This window comes from Pseudorca crassidens, assembly GCF_039906515.1.
Source record: "Pseudorca crassidens isolate mPseCra1 chromosome 1 unlocalized genomic scaffold, mPseCra1.hap1 SUPER_1_unloc_3, whole genome shotgun sequence".
Classification (NCBI taxonomy): Eukaryota; Metazoa; Chordata; class Mammalia; order Artiodactyla; family Delphinidae; genus Pseudorca; species Pseudorca crassidens.
The window spans coordinates 3045411-3062878 of record NW_027135940.1 but is presented as its reverse complement, the minus strand read 5'-3'; positions in this window follow the sequence as shown (position 1 = coordinate 3062878).

Here is a 17468-nt window from a genome sequence, read left to right as displayed (position 1 = left end):
GGGATTATTCCTTCAGCTAAAACATGCATGTGGAACCCAGAGTATGATCCACCGTGTGATCGGGAAACGTGTTCAAATGTGTCTCAGTTTTCGTCCCCTGGTACTCGGGTGCAACATTCCAGACGCTTTACTAACACTCTCCCCACTTGGAGAGTCAGTGCCTTTAACCTGCTGTTGGGCCCAGTTTGCAATTTCTGCGGAAAATGAACAGGAATAGGGAGAACCAATGAGAGACTAGCTGGAGGTGTCTGGACGGGCAAATTTTACTCTCATTTCCCACCAGGAAGGGGAATTAACCAAAGGCTCAGCGAGCCGTGCCGGAACCACACTAGGGCCTGAAGCAATCCTGCGGTGTTGCGGCCAGCTCACAAGAAAGCGAGTTGAAGAAAGTAGCTCAGGGGCACTGTAATTCACAAACCTTCAGAGTTCTAAATGACAGCTATCGTCCAAAAATATATTGAAGTAAGGCTGCCAAGAGGACTTGAAAGCGGGGCAGAATTGCAGGAAACCGTTTTCAGGAGGTAGACTGGAATTGCATGTAAAGCATAGGAAAAGAGGCAGAACGTCCACCATGATGCACTTGGCCAAAAAGGGCGTATGCGTTTTTTCCTGAATATATTCAGGAAAAAACGCATACGCCCTTTTTGGCCAACCAAGCAAGCTTGCAAAGGAAATCTGCACTACAATGAAGTCTCACTGCCCCCCGGTCAAAAGGGCCATCTGAAAAAAGTGTAAAATCCAGAAAGGCAGGACAGACCATGGAGAACTGGGAGCCTACTTAGGCTGATGGGCGGGATGTAAATTGCCAACAGCCACTCTGGAGAAGTGTATGGTGTTTCCTGAAACATCTGAAAAACAAAGCAACAGAGCCTAGGGCACTTCCATTTTTGGTCCTATAGATTAGGGAAATTAAAATCAAAAAGACACAGCCACCCCAAAGTTTGGGACGGCTCTGTTTACAAGAACCTCATTTACGGTACAAGTTCAATATCGCAGAAAGCGAAAAATGGATAAAGAAGTTGTGGTACTTACGTACAATGCAATATCACTCAGCAATGAAATCTATGTCATCAGGCCAGTAGCAGCATAATGAGTGAATTCAGGTACGATGATTCTAAGTAAAATAAGTCACACAGAAAAAGAAACATCATAAGGTATCACTAATACACGGAATGTAAACTTGGCTACACAGGAACTGAATTACAAAACAGAATAGGGTCTCAAATGTAGAAAACCAACTTATGCTTGCTTAAGGGGAAAGGTGAGTTGGGGTGCTGCATAAAACCAGAGATTGAAATTAGCACAGATACATTTCCATAAGTCAAATATGTAATAGACAAGAGCTACTGCTTGCTCAACGAAGTGGACTCAACACCCCATATTAAACGCCTAAGAATATACCTGACTAGTAAGAATCTTAAAGCCTATGGATTTATATGTCTCCGAAAGAGAATCAAGCGTGTGTACTGCGGCATAAACGCAGCAGTGATAGGATTGGTGAGGTTCGGTGAGCAAATGCAGACCCTTGGAAGTCATATTGCATGGTACCCATTCCATGGTTCTCAACTCTCCAGGTTTAAGGGATTCTTCCTTCAGCTAAAACATGCATGTGGAACCCAGAGTATGATCCACCGTGTGATCGGGAAACGTGTTCAAATGTGTCTCAGTTTTCGTCCCCTGGTACTCGGGTGCAACATTCCAGACGCTTTACTAACACTCTCCCCACTTGGAGAGTCAGTGCCTTTAACCTCCTGTTTGGCCCAGTTTGCAATTTCTGCGGAAAATGAACAGGAATAGGGAGAACCAATGAGAGACTAGCTGGAGGTGTCTGGACGGGCAAATTTAACTCTCATTTCCCACCAGGAAGAGGAATTAACCAAAGGCTCAGCGAGCCATGCCGGAACCACACTACGGCCTGAAGCAATCCTGCGGTGTTGTGGCCAGCTCACAAGAAAGCCAGTTGAAAAAAGGAGCTCAGGGGCACTGTAATTCACAAAGCTTCAGAGTTATAAATGACAGCTATCGTCCAAAAATATATTGAAGTAAGGCTGCCAAGAGGACTTGAAAGCGGGGCAGAATTGCAGGAAACCGATTTCAGGAGGTAGACAGGAATTGCATGTAAAGCATACGAAAAGAGGCAGAACGTCCACAATGATGCACTTGGCCAAAAAGGGCGTATGCGTTTTTTCCTGAATATATTCAGGAAAAAACGCATACGCCCTTTTTGGCCAACCAAGCAAGCTTGCAAAGGAAATCTGCACTACAATGAAGTCTCACTGCCCCCCGGTCAAAAGGGCCATCTGAAAAAAGTGTAAAATCCAGAAAGACAGGACAGGCCATGGAGAACTGGGAGCCTTGTTATGCTGATGGGCGGGATGTAAATTGCCAACAGCCACTCTGGAGAAGTGTATGGTGTTTCCTGAAACATCTAAAAAACCAAAGCAACAGAGCCTAGGGCACTTCCACTTATGGTCCTATAGATTAGGGAAATTAAAATCAAAAACACACAGCCACCCCAAAGTTTGGGATGGCTATGTTTACAAGAACCTCATTTACGGTACAAGTTCAATATCGCAGAAAGCGAAAAATGGATAAAGAAGTTGTGGTACTTACGTACAATGCAATATCACTCAGCAATGAAATCTATGTCATCAGGCCAGTAGCAGCATAATGAATGGATTCAGGTACGATGATTCTAAGTAAAGTAAGTCACACAGAAAAAGAAACATCATAAGGTATCACTAATACACGGAATGTAAACTTGGCTACACAGGAACTGAATTACAAAACAGAATAGGGTCTCAAATGTAGAAAACCAGCTTATGCTTGCTTAAGGAGAAAGGTGAGTTGGGGTGCTGCATAAAACCAGAGATTGAAATTAACACAGATACCTTTCCATAAGCCAAATATGTAATAGACAAGAGCTACTGCTTGCTCAACGAAGTGGACTCAACACCCCATATTAAACGCCTAAGAATATACCTGACTAGTAAGAATCTTAAAACCTATGGATTTATATGTCTCCGAAAGAGAATCCAGCGTGTGTACAGCGGCATAAACGCTGCAGTGATAGGATTGGTGAGGTTCGGTGAGCAAATGCAGACCCTTTGAAGTCATATTGCATGGTACCCATTCCATGGGTCTCAACTCTCCAGGTTTAAGGGATTCTTCCTTCAGCTAAAACATGCATGTGGAACCCAGAGTATGATCCACCGTGTGATCGGGAAACGTGTTCAAATGTGTCTCAATTTTCGTCCCCTGGTACTCGGATGCAACATTCCAGACGCTTTACTAACACTCTCCCCACTTGGAGAGTCAGTGCCTTTAACCTCCTGTTTGGCCCAGTTTGCAATTTCTGTGGAAAATTAACAGGAATAGGGAGAACCAATGACAGACTAGCTGGAGGTGTCTGGACGGGCAAATTTAACTCTCATTTCCCACCAGGAAGAGGAATTAACCAAAGGATAAGCGAGCCATGCCGAAACTACACTAGGGCTTGAAGCAATCCTGCGGTGTTGCGGCCAGCTCACAAGAAAGCGAGTTGAAGAAAGAAGCTCAGGGGCACTGTAATTCACAAACCTGCAGAGTTATAAATGACAGCTATCATCCAAAAATATATTGAAGTAAGGCTGCCAAGAGGACTTGAAAGCGGGGCAGAATTGCAGGAAACCGATTTCAGGAGGTAGACTGGAATTGCATGTAAAGCATAGGAAAAGAGGCAGAACGTCCACAATGATGCACTTGGCCAAAAAGGGCGTATGCGTTTTTTCCTGAATATATTCAGGAAAAAACGCATACGCCCTTTTTGGCCAACCAAGCAAGCTTGCAAAGGAAATCTGCACTACAATGAAGTCTCACTGCCCCCCGGTCAAAAGGGCCATCTGAAAAAAGTGTAAAATCCAGAAAGGCAGGACAGGCCATGGAGAACTGGGAGCCTAGTTAGGCTGATGGGCGGGATGTAAATTGCCAACAGCCACTCTGGAGAAGTGTATGGTGTTTCCTGAAACATCTAAAAAACAAAGCAACAGAGCCTAGGGCACTTCCACTTATGGTCTTATAGATTAGGGAAATTAAAATCAAAAAGACACAGCCACCCCAAAGTTTGGGACGGCTCTGTTTACAAGAACCTCATTTACGGTACAAGTTCAATATTGCATAAAGCGAAAAATGGATAAAAAAGTTGTGGTACTTACGTACAATACAATACCACTCAGCAATGAAATCTATGTCATCAGGCCAGTAGCAGCATAATGAGTGGATTCAGGTACGATGATTCTAAGTGAAATAAGTCACACAGAAAAAGAAACATCATAAGATATCACTAATACACGGAATGTAAACTTGCCTACACAGGAACTGAATTACAAAACAGAATAGGGTCTCAAATGTAGAAAACCAACTTATGCTTGCTTAAGGGGAAAGGTGAGTTGGGGTGCTGCATAAAACCAGAGATTGAAATTAGCACAGATACCTTTCCATAAGCCAAATATGTAATAGACAAGAGCTACTGCTTGCTCAATGAAGTGGACTCAACACCCCATAATAAACGCCTAAGAATATACCTGACTAGTAAGAATCTTAAAACCTATGGATTTATATGTCTCCGAAAGAGAATCCAGCGTGTGTACAGCGGCATAAACGCAGCAGTGATAGGATTGGTGAGCTTCGGTGAGCAAATGCAGACCCTTTGAAGTCATATTGCATGGTACCCATTCCATGGTTCTCAACTCTCCAGGTTTAAGGGATTCTTCCTTCAGCTAAAACATGCATGTGGAACCCAGAGTATGATCCACCGTGTGATCGGGAAACGTGTTCAAATGTGTCTCAGTTTTCGTCCCCTGGTACTCGGGTGCAACATTCCAGATGCTTTACTAACACTCTCCCCACTTGGAGAGTCAGTGCCTTTAAACTCCTGTTTGGCCCAGTTTGCAATTTCTGCGGAAAATTAACAGGAATAGGGAGAACCAATGAGAGACTAGCTGGAGGTGTCTGGACGGGCAAATTTAACTCTCATTTCCCACCAGGAAGAGGAATTAACCAAAGGATAAGCGAGCCATGCCGAAACTACACTAGGGCTTGAAGCAATCCTGCGGTGTTGCGGCCAGCTCACAAGAAAGCGAGTTGAAGAAAGAAGCTCAGGGGCACTGTAATTCACAAACCTGCAGAGTTATAAATGACAGCTATCATCCAAAAATATATTGAAGTAAGGCTGCCAAGAGGACTTGAAAGCGGGGCAGAATTGCAGGAAACCGATTTCAGGAGGTAGACTGGAATTGCATGTAAAGCATAGGAAAAGAGGCAGAACGTCCACAATGATGCACTTGGCCAAAAAGGGCGTATGCGTTTTTTCCTGAATATATTCAGGAAAAAACGCATACGCCCTTTTTGGCCAACCAAGCAAGCTTGCAAAGGAAATCTGCACTACAATGAAGTCTCACTGCCCCCCGGTCAAAAGGGCCATCTGAAAAAAGTGTAAAATCCAGAAAGGCAGGACAGGCCATGGAGAACTGGGAGCCTAGTTAGGCTGATGGGCGGGATGTAAATTGCCAACAGCCACTCTGGAGAAGTGTATGGTGTTTCCTGAAACATCTAAAAAACAAAGCAACAGAGCCTAGGGCACTTCCACTTATGGTCTTATAGATTAGGGAAATTAAAATCAAAAAGACACAGCCACCCCAAAGTTTGGGACGGCTCTGTTTACAAGAACCTCATTTACGGTACAAGTTCAATATTGCATAAAGCGAAAAATGGATAAAAAAGTTGTGGTACTTACGTACAATACAATACCACTCAGCAATGAAATCTATGTCATCAGGCCAGTAGCAGCATAATGAGTGGATTCAGGTACGATGATTCTAAGTGAAATAAGTCACACAGAAAAAGAAACATCATAAGATATCACTAATACACGGAATGTAAACTTGCCTACACAGGAACTGAATTACAAAACAGAATAGGGTCTCAAATGTAGAAAACCAACTTATGCTTGCTTAAGGGGAAAGGTGAGTTGGGGTGCTGCATAAAACCAGAGATTGAAATTAGCACAGATACCTTTCCATAAGCCAAATATGTAATAGACAAGAGCTACTGCTTGCTCAATGAAGTGGACTCAACACCCCATAATAAACGCCTAAGAATATACCTGACTAGTAAGAATCTTAAAACCTATGGATTTATATGTCTCCGAAAGAGAATCCAGCGTGTGTACAGCGGCATAAACGCAGCAGTGATAGGATTGGTGAGCTTCGGTGAGCAAATGCAGACCCTTTGAAGTCATATTGCATGGTACCCATTCCATGGTTCTCAACTCTCCAGGTTTAAGGGATTCTTCCTTCAGCTAAAACATGCATGTGGAACCCAGAGTATGATCCACCGTGTGATCGGGAAACGTGTTCAAATGTGTCTCAGTTTTCGTCCCCTGGTACTCGGGTGCAACATTCCAGATGCTTTACTAACACTCTCCCCACTTGGAGAGTCAGTGCCTTTAAACTCCTGTTTGGCCCAGTTTGCAATTTCTGCGGAAAATTAACAGGAATAGGGAGAACCAATGAGAGACTAGCTGGAGGTGTCTGGACGGGCAAATTTTACTCTCATTTCCCACCAGGAAGAGGAATTAACCAAAGGCTAAGCGAGCCATGCCGAAACTACACTAGGGCTTGAAGCAATCCTGCGGTGTTGCGGCCAGCTCACAAGAAAGCGAGTTGAAGAAAGAAGCTCAGGGGCACTGTAATTCACAAACCTGCAGAGTTATAAATGACAGCTATCATCCAAAAATATATTGAAGTAAGGCTGCCAAGAGGACTTGAAAGCGGGGCAGAATTGCAGGAAACCGATTTCAGGAGGTAGACTGGAATTGCATGTAAAGCATAGGAAAAGAGGCAGAACGTCCACAATGATGCACTTGGCCAGAAAGGGCGTATGCGTTTTTTCCTGAATATATTCAGGAAAAAACGCATACGCCCTTTTTGGCCAAGCAAGCAAGCTTGCAAAGGAAATCTGCACTACAATGAAGTCTCACTGCCCCCCGGTCAAAAGGGCCATCTGAAAAAAGTGTAAAATCCAGAAAGGCAGGACAGGCCATGGAGAACTGGGAGCCTTGTTATGCTGATGGGCGGGATGTAAATTGCCAACAGCCACTCTGGAGAAGTGTATGGAGTTTCCTGAAACATCTAAAAAACAAAGCAACAGAGCCTAGGGCACTTCCACTTATGGTCTTATAGATTAGGGAAATTAAAATGAAAAAGACACAGCCACCCCAAAGTTTGGGACGGCTCTGTTTACAAGAACCTCATTTACGGTACAAGTTCAATATCGCAGAAAGCGAAAAATGGATAAAGAAGTTGTGGTACTTACGTACAATGCAATATCACTCAGCAATGAAATCTATGTCATCAGGCCAGTAGCAGCATAATGAGTGAATTCAGGTACGATGATTCTAAGTAAAATAAGTCACACAGAAAAAGAAACATCATAAGGTATCACTAATACACGGAATGTAAACTTGGCTACACAGGAACTGAATTACAAAACAGAATAGGGTCTCAAATGTAGAAAACCAACTTATGCTTGCTTAAGGGGAAAGGTGAGTTGGGGTGCTGCATAAAACCAGAGATTGAAATTAGCACAGATACATTTCCATAAGTCAAATATGTAATAGACAAGAGCTACTGCTTGCTCAACGAAGTGGACTCAACACCCCATATTAAACGCCTAAGAATATACCTGACTAGTAAGAATCTTAAAGCCTATGGATTTATATGTCTCCGAAAGAGAATCAAGCGTGTGTACTGCGGCATAAACGCAGCAGTGATAGGATTGGTGAGGTTCGGTGAGCAAATGCAGACCCTTGGAAGTCATATTGCATGGTACCCATTCCATGGTTCTCAACTCTCCAGGTTTAAGGGATTCTTCCTTCAGCTAAAACATGCATGTGGAACCCAGAGTATGATCCACCGTGTGATCGGGAAACGTGTTCAAATGTGTCTCAGTTTTCGTCCCCTGGTACTCGGGTGCAACATTCCAGACGCTTTACTAACACTCTCCCCACTTGGAGAGTCAGTGCCTTTAACCTCCTGTTTGGCCCAGTTTGCAATTTCTGCGGAAAATGAACAGGAATAGGGAGAACCAATGAGAGACTAGCTGGAGGTGTCTGGACGGGCAAATTTAACTCTCATTTCCCACCAGGAAGAGGAATTAACCAAAGGCTCAGCGAGCCATGCCGGAACCACACTACGGCCTGAAGCAATCCTGCGGTGTTGTGGCCAGCTCACAAGAAAGCCAGTTGAAAAAAGGAGCTCAGGGGCACTGTAATTCACAAAGCTTCAGAGTTATAAATGACAGCTATCGTCCAAAAATATATTGAAGTAAGGCTGCCAAGAGGACTTGAAAGCGGGGCAGAATTGCAGGAAACCGATTTCAGGAGGTAGACAGGAATTGCATGTAAAGCATACGAAAAGAGGCAGAACGTCCACAATGATGCACTTGGCCAAAAAGGGCGTATGCGTTTTTTCCTGAATATATTCAGGAAAAAACGCATACGCCCTTTTTGGCCAACCAAGCAAGCTTGCAAAGGAAATCTGCACTACAATGAAGTCTCACTGCCCCCCGGTCAAAAGGGCCATCTGAAAAAAGTGTAAAATCCAGAAAGACAGGACAGGCCATGGAGAACTGGGAGCCTTGTTATGCTGATGGGCGGGATGTAAATTGCCAACAGCCACTCTGGAGAAGTGTATGGTGTTTCCTGAAACATCTAAAAAACCAAAGCAACAGAGCCTAGGGCACTTCCACTTATGGTCCTATAGATTAGGGAAATTAAAATCAAAAACACACAGCCACCCCAAAGTTTGGGATGGCTATGTTTACAAGAACCTCATTTACGGTACAAGTTCAATATCGCAGAAAGCGAAAAATGGATAAAGAAGTTGTGGTACTTACGTACAATGCAATATCACTCAGCAATGAAATCTATGTCATCAGGCCAGTAGCAGCATAATGAATGGATTCAGGTACGATGATTCTAAGTAAAGTAAGTCACACAGAAAAAGAAACATCATAAGGTATCACTAATACACGGAATGTAAACTTGGCTACACAGGAACTGAATTACAAAACAGAATAGGGTCTCAAATGTAGAAAACCAGCTTATGCTTGCTTAAGGAGAAAGGTGAGTTGGGGTGCTGCATAAAACCAGAGATTGAAATTAACACAGATACCTTTCCATAAGCCAAATATGTAATAGACAAGAGCTACTGCTTGCTCAACGAAGTGGACTCAACACCCCATATTAAACGCCTAAGAATATACCTGACTAGTAAGAATCTTAAAACCTATGGATTTATATGTCTCCGAAAGAGAATCCAGCGTGTGTACAGCGGCATAAACGCTGCAGTGATAGGATTGGTGAGGTTCGGTGAGCAAATGCAGACCCTTTGAAGTCATATTGCATGGTACCCATTCCATGGGTCTCAACTCTCCAGGTTTAAGGGATTCTTCCTTCAGCTAAAACATGCATGTGGAACCCAGAGTATGATCCACCGTGTGATCGGGAAACGTGTTCAAATGTGTCTCAATTTTCGTCCCCTGGTACTCGGATGCAACATTCCAGACGCTTTACTAACACTCTCCCCACTTGGAGAGTCAGTGCCTTTAACCTCCTGTTTGGCCCAGTTTGCAATTTCTGTGGAAAATTAACAGGAATAGGGAGAACCAATGACAGACTAGCTGGAGGTGTCTGGACGGGCAAATTTAACTCTCATTTCCCACCAGGAAGAGGAATTAACCAAAGGATAAGCGAGCCATGCCGAAACTACACTAGGGCTTGAAGCAATCCTGCGGTGTTGCGGCCAGCTCACAAGAAAGCGAGTTGAAGAAAGAAGCTCAGGGGCACTGTAATTCACAAACCTGCAGAGTTATAAATGACAGCTATCATCCAAAAATATATTGAAGTAAGGCTGCCAAGAGGACTTGAAAGCGGGGCAGAATTGCAGGAAACCGATTTCAGGAGGTAGACTGGAATTGCATGTAAAGCATAGGAAAAGAGGCAGAACGTCCACAATGATGCACTTGGCCAAAAAGGGCGTATGCGTTTTTTCCTGAATATATTCAGGAAAAAACGCATACGCCCTTTTTGGCCAACCAAGCAAGCTTGCAAAGGAAATCTGCACTACAATGAAGTCTCACTGCCCCCCGGTCAAAAGGGCCATCTGAAAAAAGTGTAAAATCCAGAAAGGCAGGACAGGCCATGGAGAACTGGGAGCCTAGTTAGGCTGATGGGCGGGATGTAAATTGCCAACAGCCACTCTGGAGAAGTGTATGGTGTTTCCTGAAACATCTAAAAAACAAAGCAACAGAGCCTAGGGCACTTCCACTTATGGTCTTATAGATTAGGGAAATTAAAATCAAAAAGACACAGCCACCCCAAAGTTTGGGACGGCTCTGTTTACAAGAACCTCATTTACGGTACAAGTTCAATATTGCATAAAGCGAAAAATGGATAAAAAAGTTGTGGTACTTACGTACAATACAATACCACTCAGCAATGAAATCTATGTCATCAGGCCAGTAGCAGCATAATGAGTGGATTCAGGTACGATGATTCTAAGTGAAATAAGTCACACAGAAAAAGAAACATCATAAGATATCACTAATACACGGAATGTAAACTTGCCTACACAGGAACTGAATTACAAAACAGAATAGGGTCTCAAATGTAGAAAACCAACTTATGCTTGCTTAAGGGGAAAGGTGAGTTGGGGTGCTGCATAAAACCAGAGATTGAAATTAGCACAGATACCTTTCCATAAGCCAAATATGTAATAGACAAGAGCTACTGCTTGCTCAATGAAGTGGACTCAACACCCCATAATAAACGCCTAAGAATATACCTGACTAGTAAGAATCTTAAAACCTATGGATTTATATGTCTCCGAAAGAGAATCCAGCGTGTGTACAGCGGCATAAACGCAGCAGTGATAGGATTGGTGAGCTTCGGTGAGCAAATGCAGACCCTTTGAAGTCATATTGCATGGTACCCATTCCATGGTTCTCAACTCTCCAGGTTTAAGGGATTCTTCCTTCAGCTAAAACATGCATGTGGAACCCAGAGTATGATCCACCGTGTGATCGGGAAACGTGTTCAAATGTGTCTCAGTTTTCGTCCCCTGGTACTCGGGTGCAACATTCCAGATGCTTTACTAACACTCTCCCCACTTGGAGAGTCAGTGCCTTTAAACTCCTGTTTGGCCCAGTTTGCAATTTCTGCGGAAAATTAACAGGAATAGGGAGAACCAATGAGAGACTAGCTGGAGGTGTCTGGACGGGCAAATTTAACTCTCATTTCCCACCAGGAAGAGGAATTAACCAAAGGATAAGCGAGCCATGCCGAAACTACACTAGGGCTTGAAGCAATCCTGCGGTGTTGCGGCCAGCTCACAAGAAAGCGAGTTGAAGAAAGAAGCTCAGGGGCACTGTAATTCACAAACCTGCAGAGTTATAAATGACAGCTATCATCCAAAAATATATTGAAGTAAGGCTGCCAAGAGGACTTGAAAGCGGGGCAGAATTGCAGGAAACCGATTTCAGGAGGTAGACTGGAATTGCATGTAAAGCATAGGAAAAGAGGCAGAACGTCCACAATGATGCACTTGGCCAAAAAGGGCGTATGCGTTTTTTCCTGAATATATTCAGGAAAAAACGCATACGCCCTTTTTGGCCAACCAAGCAAGCTTGCAAAGGAAATCTGCACTACAATGAAGTCTCACTGCCCCCCGGTCAAAAGGGCCATCTGAAAAAAGTGTAAAATCCAGAAAGGCAGGACAGGCCATGGAGAACTGGGAGCCTAGTTAGGCTGATGGGCGGGATGTAAATTGCCAACAGCCACTCTGGAGAAGTGTATGGTGTTTCCTGAAACATCTAAAAAACAAAGCAACAGAGCCTAGGGCACTTCCACTTATGGTCTTATAGATTAGGGAAATTAAAATCAAAAAGACACAGCCACCCCAAAGTTTGGGACGGCTCTGTTTACAAGAACCTCATTTACGGTACAAGTTCAATATTGCATAAAGCGAAAAATGGATAAAAAAGTTGTGGTACTTACGTACAATACAATACCACTCAGCAATGAAATCTATGTCATCAGGCCAGTAGCAGCATAATGAGTGGATTCAGGTACGATGATTCTAAGTGAAATAAGTCACACAGAAAAAGAAACATCATAAGATATCACTAATACACGGAATGTAAACTTGCCTACACAGGAACTGAATTACAAAACAGAATAGGGTCTCAAATGTAGAAAACCAACTTATGCTTGCTTAAGGGGAAAGGTGAGTTGGGGTGCTGCATAAAACCAGAGATTGAAATTAGCACAGATACCTTTCCATAAGCCAAATATGTAATAGACAAGAGCTACTGCTTGCTCAATGAAGTGGACTCAACACCCCATAATAAACGCCTAAGAATATACCTGACTAGTAAGAATCTTAAAACCTATGGATTTATATGTCTCCGAAAGAGAATCCAGCGTGTGTACAGCGGCATAAACGCAGCAGTGATAGGATTGGTGAGCTTCGGTGAGCAAATGCAGACCCTTTGAAGTCATATTGCATGGTACCCATTCCATGGTTCTCAACTCTCCAGGTTTAAGGGATTCTTCCTTCAGCTAAAACATGCATGTGGAACCCAGAGTATGATCCACCGTGTGATCGGGAAACGTGTTCAAATGTGTCTCAGTTTTCGTCCCCTGGTACTCGGGTGCAACATTCCAGATGCTTTACTAACACTCTCCCCACTTGGAGAGTCAGTGCCTTTAAACTCCTGTTTGGCCCAGTTTGCAATTTCTGCGGAAAATTAACAGGAATAGGGAGAACCAATGAGAGACTAGCTGGAGGTGTCTGGACGGGAAAATTTTACTCTCATTTCCCACCAGGAAGAGGAATTAACCAAAGGCTAAGCGAGCCATGCCGAAACTACACTAGGGCTTGAAGCAATCCTGCGGTGTTGCGGCCAGCTCACAAGAAAGCGAGTTGAAGAAAGAAGCTCAGGGGCACTGTAATTCACAAACCTGCAGAGTTATAAATGACAGCTATCATCCAAAAATATATTGAAGTAAGGCTGCCAAGAGGACTTGAAAGCGGGGCAGAATTGCAGGAAACCGATTTCAGGAGGTAGACTGGAATTGCATGTAAAGCATAGGAAAAGAGGCAGAACGTCCACAATGATGCACTTGGCCAGAAAGGGCGTATGCGTTTTTTCCTGAATATATTCAGGAAAAAACGCATACGCCCTTTTTGGCCAAGCAAGCAAGCTTGCAAAGGAAATCTGCACTACAATGAAGTCTCACTGCCCCCCGGTCAAAAGGGCCATCTGAAAAAAGTGTAAAATCCAGAAAGGCAGGACAGGCCATGGAGAACTGGGAGCCTTGTTATGCTGATGGGCGGGATGTAAATTGCCAACAGCCACTCTGGAGAAGTGTATGGAGTTTCCTGAAACATCTAAAAAACAAAGCAACAGAGCCTAGGGCACTTCCACTTATGGTCTTATAGATTAGGGAAATTAAAATGAAAAAGACACAGCCACCCCAAAGTTTGGGACGGCTCTGTTTACAAGAACCTCATTTACGGTACAAGTTCAATATTGCAGAAAGCGAAAAATGGATAAAGAAGTTGTGGTACTTACGTACAATGCAATACCACTCAGCCATGAAATCTATGTCATCAGGCCAGTAGCAGCATAATGAGTGGACTCAGGTACGATGATTCTAAGTGAAATAAGTCACACAGAAAAAGAAGCATCATAAGATATCACTAATACACGGAATGTAAACTTGGCTACACAGGAACTGAATTACAAAACAGAATAGGGTCTCAAATGTAGAAAACCAACATATGCTTGCTTAAAGGGAAAGGTGAGTTGGGGTGCTGCATAAAACCAGAGATTGAAATTAGCACAGATACCTTTCCATAAGCCAAATATGTAATAGACAAGAGCTACTGCTTGCTCAACGAAGTGGACTCAACACCCCATATTAAACGCCTAAGAATATACCTGACTAGTAAGAATCTTAAAACCTATGGATTGATATGTCTCCGAAAGAGAATCAAGCGTGTGTACAGCGGCATAAACGCAGCTGTGATAGGATTGGTGAGGTTCGGTGAGCAAATGCAGACCCTTTGAAGTCATATTGCATGGTACCCATTCCATGGTTCTCAACTCTCCAGGTTTAAGGGATTCTTCCTTCAGCTAAAACATGCATGTGGAACCCAGAGTATGATCCACCGTGTGATCGGGAAACGTGTTCAAATGTGTCTCAGTTTTCGTCCCCTGGTACTCTGGTGCAACATTCCAGATGCTTTACTAACACTCTCCCCACTTGGAGAGTCAGTGCCTTTAACCTCCTGTTTGGCGCAGTTTGCAATTTCTGCGGAAAATGAACAGGAATAGGGAGAACCAATGAGAGACTAGCTGGAGGTGTCTGGACGGGCAAATTTTACTCTCATTTCCCACCAAGAAGAGGAATTAACCAAAGGCTCAGCGAGCCGTGCCGGAACCACACTAGGGCCTGAAGCAATCCTGCGGTGTTGCAGCCAGCTCACAAGAAAGCGAGTTGAAGAAAGTAGCTCAGGGGCACTGTAATTCACAAACCTTCAGAGTTCTAAATGACAGCTATCGTCCAAAAATATATTGAAGTAAGGTTGCCAAGAGGAGTTGAAAGCGGGGCAGAATTGCAGGAAACCGTTTTCAGGAGGTAGACTGGAATTCCATGTAAAGCATAAGAAAAGAGGCAGAACGTCCACAATGATGCACTTGGCCAAAAAGGGCGTATGCGTTTTTTCCTGAATATATTCAGGAAAAAACGCATACGCCCTTTTTGGCCAACCAAGCAAGCTTGCAAAGGAAATCTGCACTACAATGAAGTCTCACTGCCCCCCGGTCAAAAGGGCCATCTGAAAAAAGTGTAAAATCCAGAAAGACAGGACAGGCCATGGAGAACTGGGAGCCTTGTTATGCTGATGGGCGGGATGTAAATTGCCAACAGCCACTCTGGAGAAGTGTATGGTGTTTCCTGAAACATCTAAAAAACCAAAGCAACAGAGCCTAGGGCACTTCCACTTATGGTCCTATAGATTAGGGAAATTAAAATCAAAAACACACAGCCACCCCAAAGTTTGGGATGGCTATGTTTACAAGAACCTCATTTACGGTACAAGTTCAATATCGCAGAAAGCGAAAAATGGATAAAGAAGTTGTGGTACTTACGTACAATGCAATATCACTCAGCAATGAAATCTATGTCATCAGGCCAGTAGCAGCATAATGAATGGATTCAGGTACGATGATTCTAAGTAAAGTAAGTCACACAGAAAAAGAAACATCATAAGGTATCACTAATACACGGAATGTAAACTTGGCTACACAGGAACTGAATTACAAAACAGAATAGGGTCTCAAATGTAGAAAACCAGCTTATGCTTGCTTAAGGAGAAAGGTGAGTTGGGGTGCTGCATAAAACCAGAGATTGAAATTAACACAGATACCTTTCCATAAGCCAAATATGTAATAGACAAGAGCTACTGCTTGCTCAACGAAGTGGACTCAACACCCCATATTAAACGCCTAAGAATATACCTGACTAGTAAGAATCTTAAAAACTATGGATTTCTATGTCTCCGAAAGAGAATCCAGCGTGTGTACAGCGGCATAAACGCTGCAGTGATAGGATTGGTGAGGTTCGGTGAGCAAATGCAGACCCTTTGAAGTCATATTGCATGGTACCCATTCCATGGGTCTCAACTCTCCAGGTTTAAGGGATTCTTCCTTCAGCTAAAACATGCATGTGGAACCCAGAGTATGATCCACCGTGTGATCGGGAAACGTGTTCAAATGTGTCTCAATTTTCGTCCCCTGGTACTCGGATGCAACATTCCAGACGCTTTACTAACACTCTCCCCACTTGGAGAGTCAGTGCCTTTAACCTCCTGTTTGGCCCAGTTTGCAATTTCTGTGGAAAATTAACAGGAATAGGGAGAACCAATGACAGACTAGCTGGAGGTGTCTGGACGGGCAAATTTAACTCTCATTTCCCACCAGGAAGAGGAATTAACCAAAGGATAAGCGAGCCATGCCGAAACTACACTAGGGCTTGAAGCAATCCTGCGGTGTTGCGGCCAGCTCACAAGAAAGCGAGTTGAAGAAAGAAGCTCAGGGGCACTGTAATTCACAAACCTGCAGAGTTATAAATGACAGCTATCATCCAAAAATATATTGAAGTAAGGCTGCCAAGAGGACTTGAAAGCGGGGCAGAATTGCAGGAAACCGATTTCAGGAGGTAGACTGGAATTGCATGTAAAGCATAGGAAAAGAGGCAGAACGTCCACAATGATGCACTTGGCCAAAAAGGGCGTATGCGTATTTTCCTGAATATATTCAGGAAAAAACGCATACGCCCTTTTTGGCCAACCAAGCAAGCTTGCAAAGGAAATCTGCACTACAATGAAGTCTCACTGCCCCCCGGTCAAAAGGGCCATCTGAAAAAAGTGTAAAATCCAGAAAGGCAGGACAGGCCATGGAGAACTGGGAGCCTAGTTAGGCTGATGGGCGGGATGTAAATTGCCAACAGCCACTCTGGAGAAGTGTATGGTGTTTCCTGAAACATCTAAAAAACAAAGCAACAGAGCCTAGGGCACTTCCACTTATGGTCTTATAGATTAGGGAAATTAAAATCAAAAAGACACAGCCACCCCAAAGTTTGGGACGGCTCTGTTTACAAGAACCTCATTTACGGTACAAGTTCAATATTGCATAAAGCGAAAAATGGATAAAAAAGTTGTGGTACTTACGTACAATACAATACCACTCAGCAATGAAATCTATGTCATCAGGCCAGTAGCAGCATAATGAGTGGATTCAGGTACGATGATTCTAAGTGAAATAAGTCACACAGAAAAAGAAACATCATAAGATATCACTAATACACGGAATGTAAACTTGCCTACACAGGAACTGAATTACAAAACAGAATAGGGTCTCAAATGTAGAAAACCAACTTATGCTTGCTTAAGGGGAAAGGTGAGTTGGGGTGCTGCATAAAACCAGAGATTGAAATTAGCACAGATACCTTTCCATAAGCCAAATATGTAATAGACAAGAGCTACTGCTTGCTCAATGAAGTGGACTCAACACCCCATAATAAACGCCTAAGAATATACCTGACTAGTAAGAATCTTAAAACCTATGGATTTATATGTCTCCGAAAGAGAATCCAGCGTGTGTACAGCGGCATAAACGCAGCAGTGATAGGATTGGTGAGCTTCGGTGAGCAAATGCAGACCCTTTGAAGTCATATTGCATGGTACCCATTCCATGGTTCTCAACTCTCCAGGTTTAAGAGATTCTTCCTTCAGCTAAAACATGCATGTGGAACCCAGAGTATGATCCACCGTGTGATCGGGAAACGTGTTCAAATGTGTCTC